We start from the raw sequence: 17,846 nt of genomic DNA, 5'->3' as shown, positions 1-17,846 counted from the left end.
TCTCTCCAAGCTGACAAATGGCATGTGTTGCAGGTTTTAAAATAAAGGGAGCGAGGCAGGACAGGGGTTTTGGGCTTAGGGTCTGCTGAACAGCTGAATGAAAAGGTCTGCATGCTGAAAGCCTGCTGTCACCGCAGCACCGGTGCCATGGCAATAGATTGAATTTGGTTTCCCGTGGCTGCCGCTGTCAGCTCTCCTCTCTAGCGGCTCTCACACATGCACGCACGCACCGCTTCTAGTAAGGTGTTGGTTACCATGGTTAGGAAATGATGGATTCCTGTGCTGGCTCATAGCTGGGTCAGCATATCACCTGGACTGCAGCCTTTTCAGAAGAGAACTGTGCTCTGAATGGATCTTCATTGTGGCTTGAAAGTAAGAACGTCTGTTTTATTCTGGAGGTTTAAATGAACAGGTGAACTTACAGCTGTGATTGGTTTTGGTGCTTTTTGGTTAAGGTTTTATTACTTTGTCCACTAAGACTTGTAAATTATGCTGAGCTAATGTGAGAAATATGTTCCTGTTTCAGCATGAATGTGACATGTAGATTGATTTTCCTGCATATTTATGCATGAGGGACTGGGTGTGTGCGTGGACAATGCTTCATACTATGGACAGGGTAAGCCCCTCTTGCAGCTCTTGCGTTTTTTTTTCTTCTTCTTTCCTTCTATGATGTGCTAAAACACAGCTGGTGACTTCTATTTACAGAATTGCCAGTACATTTTTTATGATATACTCCAGTTGTACGAAATGCATTAAATAATATTAAATATTATTTAAATACAATGCAATATTAATTATAAAGCATAAACATATTAAATAAAGTAAGTTTATATTCTTATAATTAAAATAATTAACTATTTAAAAAATATATAATTAAAATGTAAAATCTTATTTTATTTGTGTGTGTGTGTGTGTGTATGCGTGTATATAAATCTATTTTTTGTTTGTTTGTTTGTTTGTTTGTTTTAAATATACAGTACAAGTTAACAGTGTTCACTGTCGCTCACTGTGAAATCCCGCACTTTGTCTGTTTCTTTTTTTTTAATATTTCATGTGTCTGGACTGCTCCACGTGCATATGTGGTCATGACTAATTTATCCAGAGGATTTTTCCCTGTTATATCAGGAGACGGAAAATACCAGCAGCCTCCATGTCAATTTTGCATAAATAATTGATTGGCTAAGTTCGAGTAATTACTGCACTGTGTGAATATAAATCTCCTGCATTATAGTTGTAGCTTCTAATCCAGTCTTTCACAATCTTAATTTGCTTTTTTTCAACCTGAGCAATTGTAGATTTCAGACAGATTAACGGTACATGCATTTGATAAGTCCTTTGGGGTTTATTAAAGGAACAGTAGGCTAGTCTCAATGTCAGAATCAAATAGTGTAAAGATTTTCTTTTGTGATGAGGATCTGTGAAATCTGCAGACCTGAGAAAAATGGCCCACTGTGATTGGTGGAATGGGACCATGTGGGCTCGTCGGGGGTCAATTTATGATTTCCCAGCGGGGAGAAGGTTATGTTTACTCAGGATGTGGTTGGATCCTGCAGCTAGCACGCTTTATCTGTGAGCGGCTGGAATATGTGAGCGTTGCTTTACAATCACATATTCTGCACATCAATAAATTGATCCAATGTGTCCAAAAGAAGCACACTAACCTGAGACCTCTCTCTTTTTAAAAAAAGATAAAGCTTAGATTTTGTCACTCTGTCCAACGAGCAAGACATGAAATGGCTATGGACTGAATGCTCCCTGAATGAGCCCATGTATCATGCAGTGGCCAAAAAAACAGTTTTCTCAGTGAGTGTTTTTATTGATTTTTCTCCTACCAGACGGTGAGCTTGAATTAAAAAAAAAGAAGCAGCTTTTCCCCAGGAAACGTCTAAATTTCACAGTCGTAATGTTGCAGTTGAAGGATTTCGACAGACATTTTGACTCTAAGACGCTTAGCATTCCTTCGTGAAGAAGCGAATGCCAGGATTTAGCTTTGCAGCAGGTGATTTTTACTGCAAAGAAGTTGCTGGAGATCTTAAAATAGAGCCGGTTGAAGGGGGTGTCCTCCAGTGAGTTCACTTCCATGTTGCATTTTAGTAGGATTGCATGTCCCCTAATATTGTGCAAGGTCAGGGAGTCTCTGGAGGAGTGCTGTTTAGTCTGGCTGAAGCTACAGATCATATGGCCCTTCGTGTAGCGTTGTTAGCTGAGCGGTCTTGACAGGGTCTTTGTCTTATTGCGGTATTGTTTATCTCACACACATTCACAAACTAGAAACCAGGACATAGGCCTCTGAAAGGACAGACATAGTGTGCGTAGTAAATTCCAAATTTGTGTGTCAGCATCGCATTGAGCAATCAATCAGTTCTGTTAATTATAAACCTCAACTCTGTTTAAAAACCTGCTTAAATCGGCCTAAGCTGGGTTGCTGGATTTATCTGGCTAAAAGTGCCATAAAATTTCCAAAATCTCTTAAAAGGCTGGGTTACTATAGTAACTAAGCCCAGCAAACCATCTGATTGGTTTAAGATGTACTTTTGCGGTGTGGAAGTGGCTGATTTGAAGTGCTAAATAAACAGGACGTTTTTTCTTCATACAGTATACAAAGAACGTTCTGAAAGATTTGAATTCCCTGCTGAAATAAAACATCTTAAACTAGCTGGTTTGGCTGGTCTTGGTTGGTCTCCCAATATCACACTGTGTTTGTTCATTTGGAGAACTGGTCCACTGACTGAGCCTTGTTTCTCCCAAGGTTTTTCTCCATTTCCGTCATCTGATGGAGTTTGGGTTCTTTGCCCCTGTCACCTTTGGCTTGCTTAGTCTGGGTTTAAAAGACACTTAATATTCAGTAATATTATCGATTTGACTGCACTGACACTATTGGATGAGAACAAAATTTGAACTGAGCTGAATAACGACACTGTTGCCCTCTGTAGAGCTGCTTATAGCTGAATTGAACTTGTTTCATAACTGATGAACTCTCCACAGTTATTGAACTAGATCACTAAATTGAGCTGAATAAAGACACTGTTGTCTTCTTTAGAGCTGCTTTACAGCAGAATTAGAATTAATCTCATATTTGAAGAAGTTTGCATTATTGATTCTGTTATATTCTGTTAACTGCTGTGAATCTGTATTGTAAAGTAAAACAATGAGTTGAAAAAGTGACGTAGTATTTTAATGATTGACTTGTGTCATCCACCATATTGGGTTTTAGTTTTTCACTGAGGTCATCCCAGTGCATTCTGGAATTGCCCTCTGGGAAAGATACAGTACATGCAATGCCACTTTAATTATGCTGACTCTTGAAGCTAGACTTTCCTTGTCCGAGTTCCTCTCACGGAGAGTTCAGATGATGTCATTTTTGTCATCAGCACAGTCCACTGATGTCTGCGCACACTATCCATGTGGATCCTGATTTTGAGTCCATGTGGACTTGTGCATGCCAGTGTTTAAATGCTCGAAAAACAAAGGTCCACTAGGTAGTGCACACATTCATGAAATGTACTTTAAATGGCTTGTATGTTCAACTGTGCGCAAGACGGAGTGGAAAATGAATACCTGAGCCTTAAGTCACCTTGTTTAATCTAAAGTTGAAGTTCTTGTACTAGGAGTGTTTATAAAATTCCTTACGGAGGCAGCTCCTTATGTTTTGAATCAGAGCTACTACACTCTACAATATGCTGGGTTAAATACAACCCAGCGCTGGGGAAAAATATGGACGAACCCAGCGACTGGATTGTTTAGATCCAACGGTTGGGTTACTGCCCAGAAGGTTGGGTTAAACATTTAACCCAACTGTTGGTTGAAAACAACCCAGCATGTGTTCTTCTGTCCAATATTTACCAAGCACTGGGTTGTATTTAACCCAGCATTTTTTTAGAGTGTATATGTGTAGTAAATACTACATATGTGTGTCAGTATTGCACTGAATTAAAATAACCCTAATTCAGCTTTAACTTGTTCAAAGTTTGTCTTAAAAGATTGTGTCGCAGCGGGAACTGTATAGGGTGGCAATATACGGATTATACTGTAAATATCTTTCTTAAAAGATTATTGTGAATATGTAAGTTTGTTGATAATACAAGTCATTACACCAAAAAGATGTATTTTACCTGCAGCGCTGTGTCTTTTCCTTGTGTGTGTGTCCTTGGCTGTAATATGAATATTAAGAACTAGTATTGACTCCCCAAGATTTTTTTAGTCACGGTTCATTTCTCGCCCAGGTTCATTACTCTCAGCTGTGCTGAAACAAAACAGATGCTCCTTTTACGGGCTCAGCAGCACTAGAGTAAAAAATGCCCGGCTGGACTTTTTTTTGAGACTTGTCCTGGTTATTAAAACCTCTTTGTTTGGGGCTGTCCACTTTTGCCTCATACCAGGCATCAGTATGCCAAAGTTGAAAAGAAAAGCAGCAGCAAGTCTTTTTGTTTTCATTTGATAGAGTTAATTAGTGTTTTATTTGAAGCCCCCCTGAGGTCTGGCTCAAATACAAGACTTCTGTTCGCTCTTGGCCCTGCTGAATAACTTGAATGACAAGTCATTTCCCTGAGCTGTGTCCTCACCGCAGGGACATCAGTACAGGGACACTTAGGTCAAGTCCAACAAATTCTTGTGCTATATTTTAAACAGAAATTGCTTAAAGTTGTTGTTTCATACCTCAAGGTCAGTTTGTTCTGAAATGTAAGCACGTATTTCTGAATGCAGGTATTTCCATACACAAAATCAGGTCGTATGTCAACACCGATCATGAACAGGGAAGCATTTAACTGACGCCACTACTGTCTGTTAATTATTTTTACTGACAGGAGGGGGAAGTTGGGGAGGGGGGACGACAAATGATCTGTTACACACTGCCAGGGGAATTGTCCTGGCAGACACATGAAAGCAAACCATGGTTCCTTTGATATGGACATTTAGAGCCACCTGAGGAGAAGTTTGTCTGCTTTACACTTGGTCTCAGGTGACTTTCTCCTTTTCTCTGTGAACAGCAGACATTTCTCAACTCAATATTTCCTATTTAGAAAAGATACATTGCGTACAGCATACTTTTCAGACAGTGTTTTGCAACAAGTGTGTGGTAATATCTTGAAATTGTTAAGATCTAATTTTGTATTCCTCTTAGGATTACATAAAATATTCAGTCCGGTTTTGAAACGAAGAAATTATTATGTATCAATTAATTAAACATCAACAAGTGATTATAAGAATGTAAAATCTTAATAATAATAATTATTATTATTATTCATTTTATTTTTATTATAATCAAATTATAATTTGTTTATGCTATTATAATTTTTTATTACATTTAAAAATGTAATATAAATATAAATTTGTATATATTTTCTTTGTAATTTTTTCAAAAATGTTTTGTAATGTGTTTATATGCTGTTGTTATATTTTGTAATAATATTTTGTTTGCTCCAGCACCAAACTGGATATCATTCATTCATTCATTCATTCATTCATAAATAAAAATAATTAAAAATATTAAAATATATAATATTAATATTATTTTTTATAATATTTTGTTTTAAAATATGTAAATAATTATTTTATTATATTCTGTTGTTGTTGTTTAAATAATTAGTAAAGGAAATACAACCATTTAATTTTTCCAGCTGACTAAAGTAACCAGAAACGTAGTGTTTGCAGTAACTTTTGGTTCACGAGCAGATAAGAGACAGAAGCTAAAGGCCTGGGGGCTCTTGATGAGTGCTGGCGTCGACACACACTGATGGCAGAACTTGTAAGGTTTTATGAGGGTGGGACATTAGTCATCCAGATGAAAGTAAATGTGAGAAATATTTTTTGATCTTTCACCAGGCAAAATTTAATCTGGACCCCAGGAGACATTCTCCCTCAAATATGCTTATAAAAAAAGATTAATGCCACTATATATTAAATGAATTTTTACGATTTACATACTGCTTGTCACAGCATAAACAGGAGTGTTTTAAAGCAATGTGATGTACCACTTTCACTTTCTTACTGACCTGTAATCAGCATTACGACTCTGTAATCGGCATAACCTGTAATTGGTGTTTAGTGAACAAACTGGTCCGTAGAGAAAACTAACAGACATTTAGTTACTGAAGTTATTGTTTATCAGTCTATAAAATAGCTTGGGATGGTTTATTACATCAGAATCAAAACTGACAGGCCCTGATCTTTCATTTATCAATCAGAATATTGTAAATAACAACAAAAGGCTGTATGTAAACTTACCCATTCAGCAAATTTCAGGCTGAAGCTGTAATCAATGTTGTGCTTTATACAACATAAGCCAAGCGTCTTTATTTGTCTCATTCTCATAATCCTGTTCAGAAGGAGCTTTGCCGTCACCTCCTGTGGTGTTGGCTATCTGTCAGTCTCTGTACAGAGACACAGTTGTTGATTCAGATTTAGAGAAGAGAAAGGCGCTTCACATCAAAACAAACTCAGTTTAAAACCTATGCACTAATTCTTGCTATTCCCAGCTTGAGAAAGCAGTATTCTTTGCAACGAGTCTCGGTCGTGTTTTCATGTTAGAGCACTATGAGGTTGATTGCAATACCCATTCAAATCTATAGAGGTCAGAATAACTATTTGTCACTGATGAGAATATTAACAGTGTGTTTTATACATTGATCTTTTGATTATTTGTTCATATATGTATTATTAAAATGTAAAAAAACGAGTTTATACTTCATTATATATGTTAATGTAAAAGGATAAACATTGCTTTTTATTTAAGGAAACAAACATTACTTATCTGGTTAACAAGACAAGCTTTAAAGGGTTAGTTTAACCTAATTCTGTAATTGTTTACACCTGTGTGACTTTTTTATGGAGCTATTTTGAGGTGTTTTTGCCCATAAAATGAATTTTGCCCAAAACAACATTTGACCCCACTGACTTCTTGTATGGACATTTCTCAAAATGTCTTCTTTTGTGTTCCACAGAAGAAAGAACTTCATACCAGTTTGGAGCAACGTTAGGGTGAGTAAATTTTCATTTGTGGGTGAACTATCCCTTTAAAGATGTCAGTTCTCAATAATCTAAACAACTCTAATCTGCGTTCCAATTTAGGGGATTACCCACCCCCTATAGAGAGATTAACAGGGCTGAAAACTTTTGAGCCAATGCTTCCCCTTTCTGGGTATACATGAAGCCCTGGGAGTTTAACTTCAGATGACAAATGAGACAGAGGGGACCACGGCAAAGCTGTCGGTAAGATGTTCACGCCACATCAGTCAACCTTGAGGTTCGGAGGGGGAAAAACGACACTTTGTGGATCTGGAGAGTGCTGATGAAGTTTGCATTCAGATGCTCTTGGGTCAAATGACAAAATGTTTGTTTCTGAATCTTTACATGCAAGTCTAAACACAGTAGATGCATGATTTGGTTATATGTCATACAGGATGATCTGTTCATGTTTGATTACACAAGAGCGATTGAACAAAAGTTTGCAAATAAGAAAAAGAGGAAATTGAGTCCAAATTACTGACAGCTAAATGCAAACAACAGCTGGATGATGGGAAGGAAGTGATTGGAAATGATAGTGGGTGTTTTAACCTGCCAGAACACATTTTAACTTAGGAAAGTGAATTTAAAATATTCTTCTTTTTTTTTTTTTTTTACTTCCTTATTTTCTGAAATTACATTATGAAAATTAATATTATACTGGCATAAAAGATTCCAAAAAGTGTCTTTTCCAGTAATGCAATAAAACAACTATTTTTTGCATTGCCGCAAAATCCTTTCAGTAAACAGTTCTTAAAATAACCATATTTTCTTAATGTGATGAACATTTTAATAATCTAAAGAACCTTATTCCACTATAAAGAACTTTTTGTGCAATGGAAAGGTTCCATGAATGTTGAACGTGGAACCATAGATGCCAATAAATAACCTTTATTTTTAAGAGTGTAGCCTATGGCATCTCTGGTTAGACTGATACAGTAGTTTGTGTTTCTTTCTTCCTTTTTTTGGATTTACGTATTCCTTTTTGATCATGATGCGTAATGGTAGACCAGGCCTGACTGGTATAAAGGGCCGGAAAGGGGGTGGAGTCCCAGTCTGCATCTGGCGTCTGTAAGTAAGAGGCTGATAAGTGGCTCAGCTCTGCTTCCCGGCTCTCATGACACGCTTGTGTCTGCATTTGGCTCGTCCCCGTCTCTTAATGACGGCATCCCGAAGCCTGACACCCCAAACTTACCATTCCATCTGCCTGCTTAGCATTTCCCCTCAATACATAATTAGCAGCACTATTTCAGTCACAGGGATTCCCAACTGTGACTGTTCCTCTATTGCGCTCCATAGTTCTCTTCCCTTGTTAACTAGGGCATGATTAGATGATTTGTCACTGAGATCTTTCAGTTGTTCCTGCACCATCAGTATTAAGCATTTAAGTGACATTTTAAGGACTGATTTTAACACCGATGCGAGTCTTCTTTAACAGCTCACATAAAAAGAAGTGTCCTAGGCTCGTTAGGCTGTGATTGGAAATACTGCGGTTTGGGAGAGGCTTTATAATGCATAATTTCTGTGAATATTGTCACTCACATGCTAGAAGGTGACTGCACTTAGCCAGGAACAACACTATTATGGTGTTGTATGTAAGGTGTTGTAACGTGAGCTGAGGGCAAGCGGTGTCTGTTGAACTGTAGGGGTATTTAGTTTCAAAAAACAACCTTTTTGAACTACACTACGCTGTCTTACCTCCACACATAAAATGTTTAAGATGTTCATTAGAATCTGCTGTTATATAGGGCTGTAACCATCATAGATAAGATTTATTTGTATAGCAATTACATACATGGGGTAATTCAAAGGGCTTTACATAACCATGATAAGAAGATAAATTACTAATTATTTCTACAGTATGTACGGTCTCACTTAGGTGGCTTTAACTAATATGTACATTTAAAATAAATTATTTGATACAATGCACATATTGTGTACATACATGGTTTAAAAAAATACCTGCATGCAATTACATCTGTAATTTTTTTGTAATTACATTTGTAATTATACTGTTGACCTATCCCTTTCACCTTAACCCACCCTTAAACCAACCCATACCACCAAACCTGTCCCTAACCTTACCTGTATCCCACCTCAATAGCAGCAAAAGTGTTTTGCAATACAATATGAACACAATAAGTTTTTGATGTAATTACATAGTAGTTAAGTCCACCTAATATAAATTGGGACCCTATGTACTATTAAATAATAATAATAATAATAATTAATAATAATGTAAAGAAATTAAATATTTAATTATTAATAATATTGATAATACTTTAAATAATAATAATAATAATAATAATAATGAACACTGAGTGGGCCCTATGTCCAATATTATTATATTAAATATTTTGGATAGTGGCTGATCAAATTATTACTATTACATTTTGTCCTTCCACCATTACTACTACTACTACTACTACTAATAATAATCTTTTATGTATTTATTTTTCTCTTAGTCAATATTCATTTAATTATTTATTAATTATTAATATAATTAAATGTATTATCATTTATTAATTTAATTTAATTATACACACTGAGGAGGACATGTGCCCCTTAAAATATTTAGGATAGTGCTCGATCATTATGTTTCCCAGTTCTTGAACGTTTACATTCAGTCCCCCAAACGCTTAATATAGTTACTTCATTGTTTGTAAGTCTTTCATATCATAAACTAAACTCTTACTCTACTTCTTAAGAACACAGTTTGCCAACTGTCAACTGTTTTTCCCCCTTGGTTTTATTTTTCTTCATTTATTATGAATGCTTTTTAACTAGTTCAGTTGTGTTGAAAGCTTGTTGAAAGCTGAAATGCAACTACTAGAAATGAAACTAAAGGTTAGCAAGAAATCTTGTGATTTCCTCCCAGTCTTTGTAATTATTATCAAGGGCCGTGCTGTCTACCTCTCTCTCTCTCTCTCTCTCTCTCTCTTTTTGTTTTTTTTTGCTTCTGTGAGCGTGAGGGGAGGAGCAGTGATTAAACCAGAGGGAGGCTTTACTACACCAGTGTGTCAGATACACATTCAGTCACAGCAGCAGAGAGAGCATGAGTGTGAGCGCTGTTCTACCGATCCCACATCCAGACCTATAAACAGCTGATTCTGGCAGTCTCAAAGCTGGATCTACTGACAATTCTCAAGGACTCTGATTTCCATTGGGATTTCTTTTTTCCTTTGAGGAACGAGTTGGTAAACTGTGTCTGAAAGAGAGTAAGTACTCAGCTCTTCTTGCTTCAGTGCCTTTAACTGGTTGCTGTTAATGATTGATTGGTGTCTGCGGGAGTGTTTGGTTAGTGTGCAAATGAAAGGGTTTTATAGCACTGCACCCCTGTTATACACTCCAGGCCAGTGGCATGGCTGCACGGGGGTTTGTTATTGCAAGGGGCTGCTGGGACGGGAGGGATGGAGGGGGAGGGTGTGCGCTGACACAAGACAATCCCTCTACTGTAAGACCTTATCTGCAAGGTGATAGCCGGTCGTAGCGGATCACAGGACAGCGAGCTCAGTCTGCTTCTGTTTGTATGCGTGCCTCCAGTTTGTTTGGGTTTGGTTTCAAGCGATCAGTTTTGCAGGGTGTGTTGCAGTTTGGGTTGGCTGGTGCGTATGAGCTCTTTGGCAGTTTGACATGGAGAAGCTTAAAGCTCTGTCTCTTGAGCTGTGGAGTTTAGTATCTTTGTGCACACTCTCTGCCAGAAGACAGGAGCATATGTGGCAGGCAGCGGTGTCGGCGTGGAGGAACTTTCCATGAACTCTAGATGGGGCTTTGCAAGTGAAGGGAAAATCTGGAAAGTGAGAAGTGTAAGGCTCTCCATTAGAAGATCATGTGGTTTTGGCATCTTTGGAGATCTGTGATTGGGTCAAGGGCATGAGTGAATACTGCAGGTGTTTGTTGGAAACAAACTTCTTGCTTGTTTTGCTCTGGTAGTCATCCATAGATTAGTGACTATTAATGCATTAAGAATCAAAGCCTCCCACAGATGAAACCATTTCAGTGAAATATGATATTTTTTGACACATGTGGGTTGGTTTTCTCAGTAAATAGGATTTAGGATGGAATATTAATTTGAATTACATGGGAAAACTACATGGTGCTTTACGTGGTGAATTAGAAAAATATATATTTTGTCATCATTTACTTACCCTCATGTCATGCATGACCCTACATGACTTTATTTCTTCTAATTTTTTTTGACAAATATTTAGAAAAATGTCGCACCTTTTTTGGTAAAACAATGAAACTGTTTATGTTATTTTGGACCCCACTGACTTTCATTCTAAAGACAAAAATGGTTAAAACATTCTTCAGAATATCTTATTTTGTGCTCCACAGAAGGGAGAAACTCACTCTGGTTTAGAAAAAGTTTAATATAAAGACCCCAGCATTGGTAGTGAGATCATCATGGATGACCATATTTGTATTCATGCGAGTATGTGCAATCAGTGCAAATCTGCACATTAAGTTTATGTCCAATGAGAGATTTTCTTTTCTTTTTAGCCAGCAGCTTGTTGGACAGCTGCACATGGGAGATAACCACTCCAGTCTGAGAATTGAAGGGAATGGTAACAAACACAGCAATTTTAGCCATCTTCAAAGAGCTGTATGTTCATGCAGTTTACACCGTAGACCTACTTCTCTGTGAAGACTTTGGGGGAATGGTAATTTTTGGAAAAGTTTTTGGAAAGTTTGGTGCGTGACAGAAGAGGTATAGAGGTGGAAAAGATGACATGAAAGAAGAGCATCAGGGAGAGCTGGAATGATTGTACTGTTAGCCTTTCTCCTGTGTTTTTCTTTGGTCTGATCCATAAAGACAGCGGCTGGCAATAGCGTTCTGGCTACAGGAGCCTTGACAATGGTCAGCCTGTGTGAGGCTGTCAGAAACTGTTTGGTTAGTTAGTAAAAACCGGTGCCTGTTATATCAATAGTGCACAGCCTGACTACAGCTCCTGTCACAGACAACACAACACAATAAACTATTAGACAAGAGAGTTTAAAAAGTCAGGGAGTGCATTTGAATGGACAGTTGGACAAGCTGCTTGGCCCCTCTGAAACATTTAGACATTTTAAAAAACTGGCATTTTTTAAAGTTGGTTTGCTGATCTTATTTGGTCTCCCAGCCTGTAAAACCAGTTGGCTGCTCAGCAAGCCAAACACCAATTTGGCCAGACTGGGAGAACAGCTTAATAAAGCTAAGACCACCAAACCAGCTTAGGCTGGTTTAAACATTTTTTTTATACCTTCTTTTTAATCATTGAGTATGCTGGTTTGCTGGTCTTTGTTGCCTTAAAAAACATCTTAACTCAGCCTACACGGGTTTTGTGGTTTGCTGGTCTCCCAGGCTAATTTTAGAGGGGTTTTGAAGACTTTTCAGCTGGTCAGTTTGTAAGATCAGTTGGCCGCTCAGCTAAACTCCTGCTTGGAGACCTTGGAGACCAGGCTTGGTTTTCTGGTCTTAGTTGGTCTCTCAGACTGTTTTTTGCATGGTTTTGGGCACTTTTCAGATGCCAAGTCAATTTAAGACCAGCTTGAACATGTTGGAAGACCATCTTAAACCCTCTAAGAGCATCTTAACTAGGTTGGGAGGCCATTTTAAACAAGCTACCACCAGCTTGGAAAGAATAAGAATAAGACGCACAGAAAAAAAAAAAAGAAAGAACCTGCTGACTTTGTAGCAGCAGTCTGTTACATATTAGGTCAAGAGTAAAAGCATGGCGCAGGCTGTATCTCTTTGTAGTATCTTTACCGAATATAAAGCTCTCCATTCTCAGGCCTCTACGCACCACCTGTTTCTCATCCCAGTCATCAGATCCCAGGGCTATTTTTCCAGCTTTAGCTTTGATTTCTCATGCTTGGCTGGCTACTATATACCTGCCTCTGCATGTGTGTGTTAGTAAGAGATTCTTTAACTTGGATGGATTAAAGAACTGGGTCAGTTGTAGGCTCTGGTAGTAGAATTGAGGAATGTAAATAAGCACTAGTCTTATTTGCTCCTAGTTTCTTCTGGCAGAAGTTCAAACTCTGCCAAGTGTTGCGACACTGTTGAGGCACAAACAGTATAACATGCAAACACAATCCCTTTTTCCATGTCATTACTTCTGACAGTTATACGTCTATGTGACACTCCTTAACAATCTCCTCCCAAATAAACATCTTGTATACTTGAAGTGAATTTTTTTCTGTAATGCGTTACGTTTAATATCATTAAAACTGAAAAATTATGATAAGAATGCTGGGAATGATTTATTAGAGCTGTATAAATAATAAATTAGTTGGTTTGCTGGTTTGAGTTGGCCTTCCAGACTGGGACTGTTATTGTGCCACCCTTGCGGGAAAAATAAACCAGCTTTAGCTGGTTTGCTTGTTGTAGCTGGTTTCTCAGCTTGGTCACATTAGTCTTTTGGCTGGTTTTAGAAAGGATTTTATTTATTTATTTATTTTTTATTTTTTCCATCTCCCAGCTAAACTAGCTAAACCCCAGCCTGGCCAGGCTGAGAGACCATCTTTAACAAGATAAGACCAACTTTATCCAGCTTATCATGCAGGCCTGTTGGCTGGTTTTAGAAGGGTTTTGGGCACTTTTCAGCTGTAAGACCAGTTGGCTGCTCAGCTAAACTAACTACTAACTAAACACCAGCTTGGCCAGACTAGAAGACCATCTTAAACCAGCTAAAACCAACAAACAAGTTTAGGCTAGTTTAGGCTTTTTTTTTTTAAACATTGAGAGCTGTGTGATTATGCTATCTCTACTAAACCCTTAAACCAGCCAAAGATGGTTTGCTGGTCTCAGTTGTCTTAAAAATGATCTTAAACCAACCAATACTGCTTTTGTTGCTCATAGCTTGTCTTCCAGGCTGGTTTTAGAGGGGTTTTGGACACTATTCAGTTGGTCAGTCTGAAAGACCAGTTAGCTGCTCAGCTAAACTAGCTAAACACCATCTTAGCCAGACTAGAAACAGGCTTAGGCTGGTTTAGGCATTTTTTTTTTTTTTTGTAAAGTCTTTCACTTTTAAGCATTCAGAACTATGCTATTATGTTATCTCTGCTAAACCCTTAAACCAGCCTATGATAGGTCTGATAGTTTGATGGTCTTAGTTGTCTTAAAATATCTTAAACCACCTATCAGTGATTTTACTGGTCTGAGTTTGCTTGCTCTCTAAAGCATGTTGTAGGAAAACACACACACACACACACACACACACACACCTTAGACCAGTCTGGTCTTAGCTGGCCTCCCAGACTGTCTTTTAAGTGGTTTTGGGGATTTTTCAGCTAGTCAGGCTGGAAATCCAGTTGGTCATCCAGCTAAACTTGCCAAACACCAGTTGGCCAGACTGGCTTAAACATTCTTTCATAGGGGATAACTTGCATTAACCACTAAAATAACTAATAAACGGATGATGTGTGGGTGACAGACAGTGGGAACAAGAGTCAGAAGCTCTGACAGGGTTCATGTAGTTGAATCTTGTAAAGTAAGCAGTACCGGAGGCCTGGGGGGAGAGCAGCCACTGTGTTTTTGCTCACTGCTGGGAAGTCTTTAAACATGCGTCTTTAAAGGACGTCACAGGCCTCCCCTCCGGTTTTCCCAGTCATGCTCTCTCTCTCTCTATCCCAGGGGCTTTACGTGGGAACTGGCTCCAGAGCTGGAAACAGACCAAAAGTTAGTATTCGCCTGCTTGTCCTTCTGACCCTGATGAGAGAGAGCAAGTCAGAAAGAAACAGAAAGAAATCCCGTCAGCAGAGGGGCTTTTGGCATGACACAATATGTGATTTTGTAGCGTACAAACTTTTTGAGTTTTAATGGTCATTCACAGGGGCAAGTATGTCTGTTTTCTTTGTGTGCTGCCTGTCGCTGTCACACACACACACGCACACACTTTGACACCTTCTGTCTCACACCTGTTCCTACTGCGTGTCTGCGTTTCATGTATTATGCAGGTCTATTTTAAACAGGCCAGGACACTGAAACATGTCCGTGACTCTTACACCAATAAGAATGCGGTATGTGTATGTGTGCGTGTGAATCACATGTGTATTAGTTTGCATGTGTAGTTAAAATGGCATTCATTAGTTACCCCAGTTGATTAATGGACTTTAACCTTGTTGTAACCACACTGAGGACACTGACATACACAGACGGCCTGTGATCTGATATCTTCTCAGAGCATTCCAGATCATGGCCTTTACTCTACTAATGGCTTCTCTGAGCCTCTCAAGCATACCTCACCCTGACCATGCAGAGATTCACACCACAACTGCTCTGCCCTCCTTCAGCAGGCCACTTTTTACGCCACGTTACTTTTATGTTTTTTTTTTTTTTTTTGCTCTGATACCTGATCTGAGCTGACAGGTTTATTTCTGAGATATTTAATGATTTAAAGCTGCTGTAACCTTGCGAGTATGTATGAGGGAGGTGAGGGCTGCTGATCATAGGACAGTGAGGGAGTGAAGGGATGTCCAGAGGTGTTGCGTTCAGCATTTGCTCAGTCAGTGCAAGTTAGGATGCCTGCATGCTAAAGTTTATACTGCATCAGATAACACTGCAAATACATTGATTTCAGAGAAATGGCCCTCAACCTTTTTTACTCAATGACCCCTGTTGTCCAACATAATATTCAAATATACAATATACATTCTTCAATAAAATCAATATTTATTGAGAGTGAAATAGAAAGTGATCTGTGTGAGCTGTGCTTCATGGATCTTTTTTGCGAGTAAAATTTTGCTGAAGTTTCACTAATGTGACTGCATTCAGGTTCACTAATATGGCTGATTATTTTAATAATTTACTAAATTAATTTAAATACTTAATTTAATAAGTCTTCCATATGGCTTCCTTGGAAATTTGCTGAGGCCCTCTAGTGGGCCCCAGGCCCCTGGTTGACAACCACTGACATAAAGAAAAAACATTATAGTTTTTAATAGTGATGAGTTAGAGTTATTAACTAATTGTACAAGAACTGACTACATTTTTGAAAATAATACATTTTAATTAAATATTTATGTATTTTTTTAGTGCTTTCTATTATTAGGGCTCAAGCACCACGGTGCGAGGACCCTATTGGAATTGCTCCATTTATTATTCTTGTTCTCAAAAATAAATCGCATTTATGAGGGCCTAAACAAGCTCGAAAACTCACGAAATTTTGCACACACGCCAGAAGTGGCGAAAATACTCATCTGATATGGGTTTAAGAATGAGGTGGGGCAAAATGACTCGATAGCGCCACCTATACACTTTCAACAAAGTGCTCCTTGAGCTACATTTCACGTACGTGTATGAAATTCGGTAGACACATGTAACACACCAAAGTCTCCAGGAATAAAATCCAAAAAATATTTTTTTATTTGTATTTTATATATCCAGACACTTGTTTTTTGGGGGATCAGGTGAATCCAAAAGTAGCTTAATTATACAGGATTACAGTTCAGACCGTTTAGGTAATCCAAAAACTACTGATTTTTCTTAATCCCAAGCTTGCAAAAGTGCCACTCATTTTACCAATGAGAATTTCACTCAGAGTGAGTCAAGCTGTGCCTTCCAAAACACAATTTGCTCTATTGGCACTTAGTTTAAAACTAAAATAGTTATTTCCACTCTCTCAAAATACATTTACGTATTCCTATCCATCAAATGCTCCATCAAAGCTATTTGGGAGCCTTTATACACTAACCTATCCTAGGTTTCTGTGGCATATGGTCAAAAGAGAGGCCAGCGATATCCGTTGTCCAGTTTTCCACAACAGCCATTCTCCATTTTTCTACCTGTGCAGAAGCTTGTGTATGTTTAACTGTACAGTATGTGAAGTGAAGTCAGCTGGAACAATGTGCTTTAAACCAACAACAGCCTGAAAGCTTCCTGCATGAAAAGTGCAGTACAGTCCAGGCAGCCCTAACTTGTGTTTGTGTAGAAAGAGGGGAAGTGTATGAGAAAAAAGAGAGAGGTAGGATATGCTTGATTTATTAAAGTGGATCAAAGATGTGGCATGTTTATAGAGGCCAGGGTCCTGTACTTGTGCTTTACATGTCAACTAACAGCTTCATTCACTCTGTCATGAACAGCCATGGTTTTGCATACTTTTATATTATATGTATTTACCAACATACAGTTTTCCATACAGACCATGCCAACTGTGCATCCATTCAGGTGTAGATCTTATTCCTCAGTTCTTTGTTCTCCTTCTATTACATTTTTTCAAACTCAGAAAAAAGTCCCATCTTGCCATTTCTAAATAATCAAAGTGTTGGCTGATGTTGTTTTCCAAACCCATTTTAAGTCTGAAAGACCTTTTTTTTTCAGCGTTTGAACATTCTCTGCATCATCCACTGCTAAGAACTCAGTGCTGCTTCAAAGAGCTGTGGAGAGATGGGCCTTTATCCTGCTATCAGCACTGTAATATGAGTGAGATCAAAGCATACATATAAACTTATGTGTCTGGCAGCTGAAAATGCTTCTCATGTCTGTCGAAAAAACATTCTGCTAAGATTTTAATTTCCCTTTCGATGTAGCATGTACTGCTGAAAAGGATCGGTTGTACTTTTTCCAGCTTAATTTTGGGACTGAATCAACAAAAATGTCTTTATCACCTGATAATGATCCAAATTTGTCTGATTTTCAGATAACCTAGAAATGAGAGTGATAAAATACAGGCTTTGACCGGCCCTCAGTGCAATCTTAACCACATATCAAGGTTTATGTCTAGTTCCTGGCATCATGGCTGCAGCTAAACTGTTGGATATGGTCAGCCATGTGAATCAGGTTGAACTGTTAGTTGGCACAAAAACAACAGATTCACATAATTTCATTTTCATCTTCTCTACGATCAGCTTTGACCTGAATA

At 38.2% G+C, this 17,846-nt stretch overlaps 1 protein-coding gene across 5 annotated transcripts in view; it reads left to right on the top strand.

The window, feature by feature from the left end:
- sema4ba (sema domain, immunoglobulin domain (Ig), transmembrane domain (TM) and short cytoplasmic domain, (semaphorin) 4Ba) overlaps positions 1–17,846 on the top strand; it is a 138,333-nt gene that overhangs the window by 61,319 nt on the left and 59,168 nt on the right. For 3 of the 5 annotated variants that reach the window (XM_058751467.1, XM_058751468.1, XM_058751469.1), the window contains exons 4-5: positions 6,942–6,978; positions 7,069–7,209. The gene's annotated coding sequence lies outside the window, so the exon portion shown is untranslated. Of the gene's footprint in view, positions 1–6,941; positions 6,979–7,068; positions 7,210–10,047; positions 10,221–17,846 lie in introns of those variants that run through there. The other 2 variants (XM_058751471.1, XM_058751470.1) reach the window with 2 other exon arrangements.

The sequence above is a fragment of the Onychostoma macrolepis genome, chromosome 18 (assembly GCF_012432095.1).
Source record: "Onychostoma macrolepis isolate SWU-2019 chromosome 18, ASM1243209v1, whole genome shotgun sequence".
Classification (NCBI taxonomy): Eukaryota; Metazoa; Chordata; class Actinopteri; order Cypriniformes; family Cyprinidae; genus Onychostoma; species Onychostoma macrolepis.
This window is presented reverse-complemented; position numbering and strand designations above follow the sequence as displayed.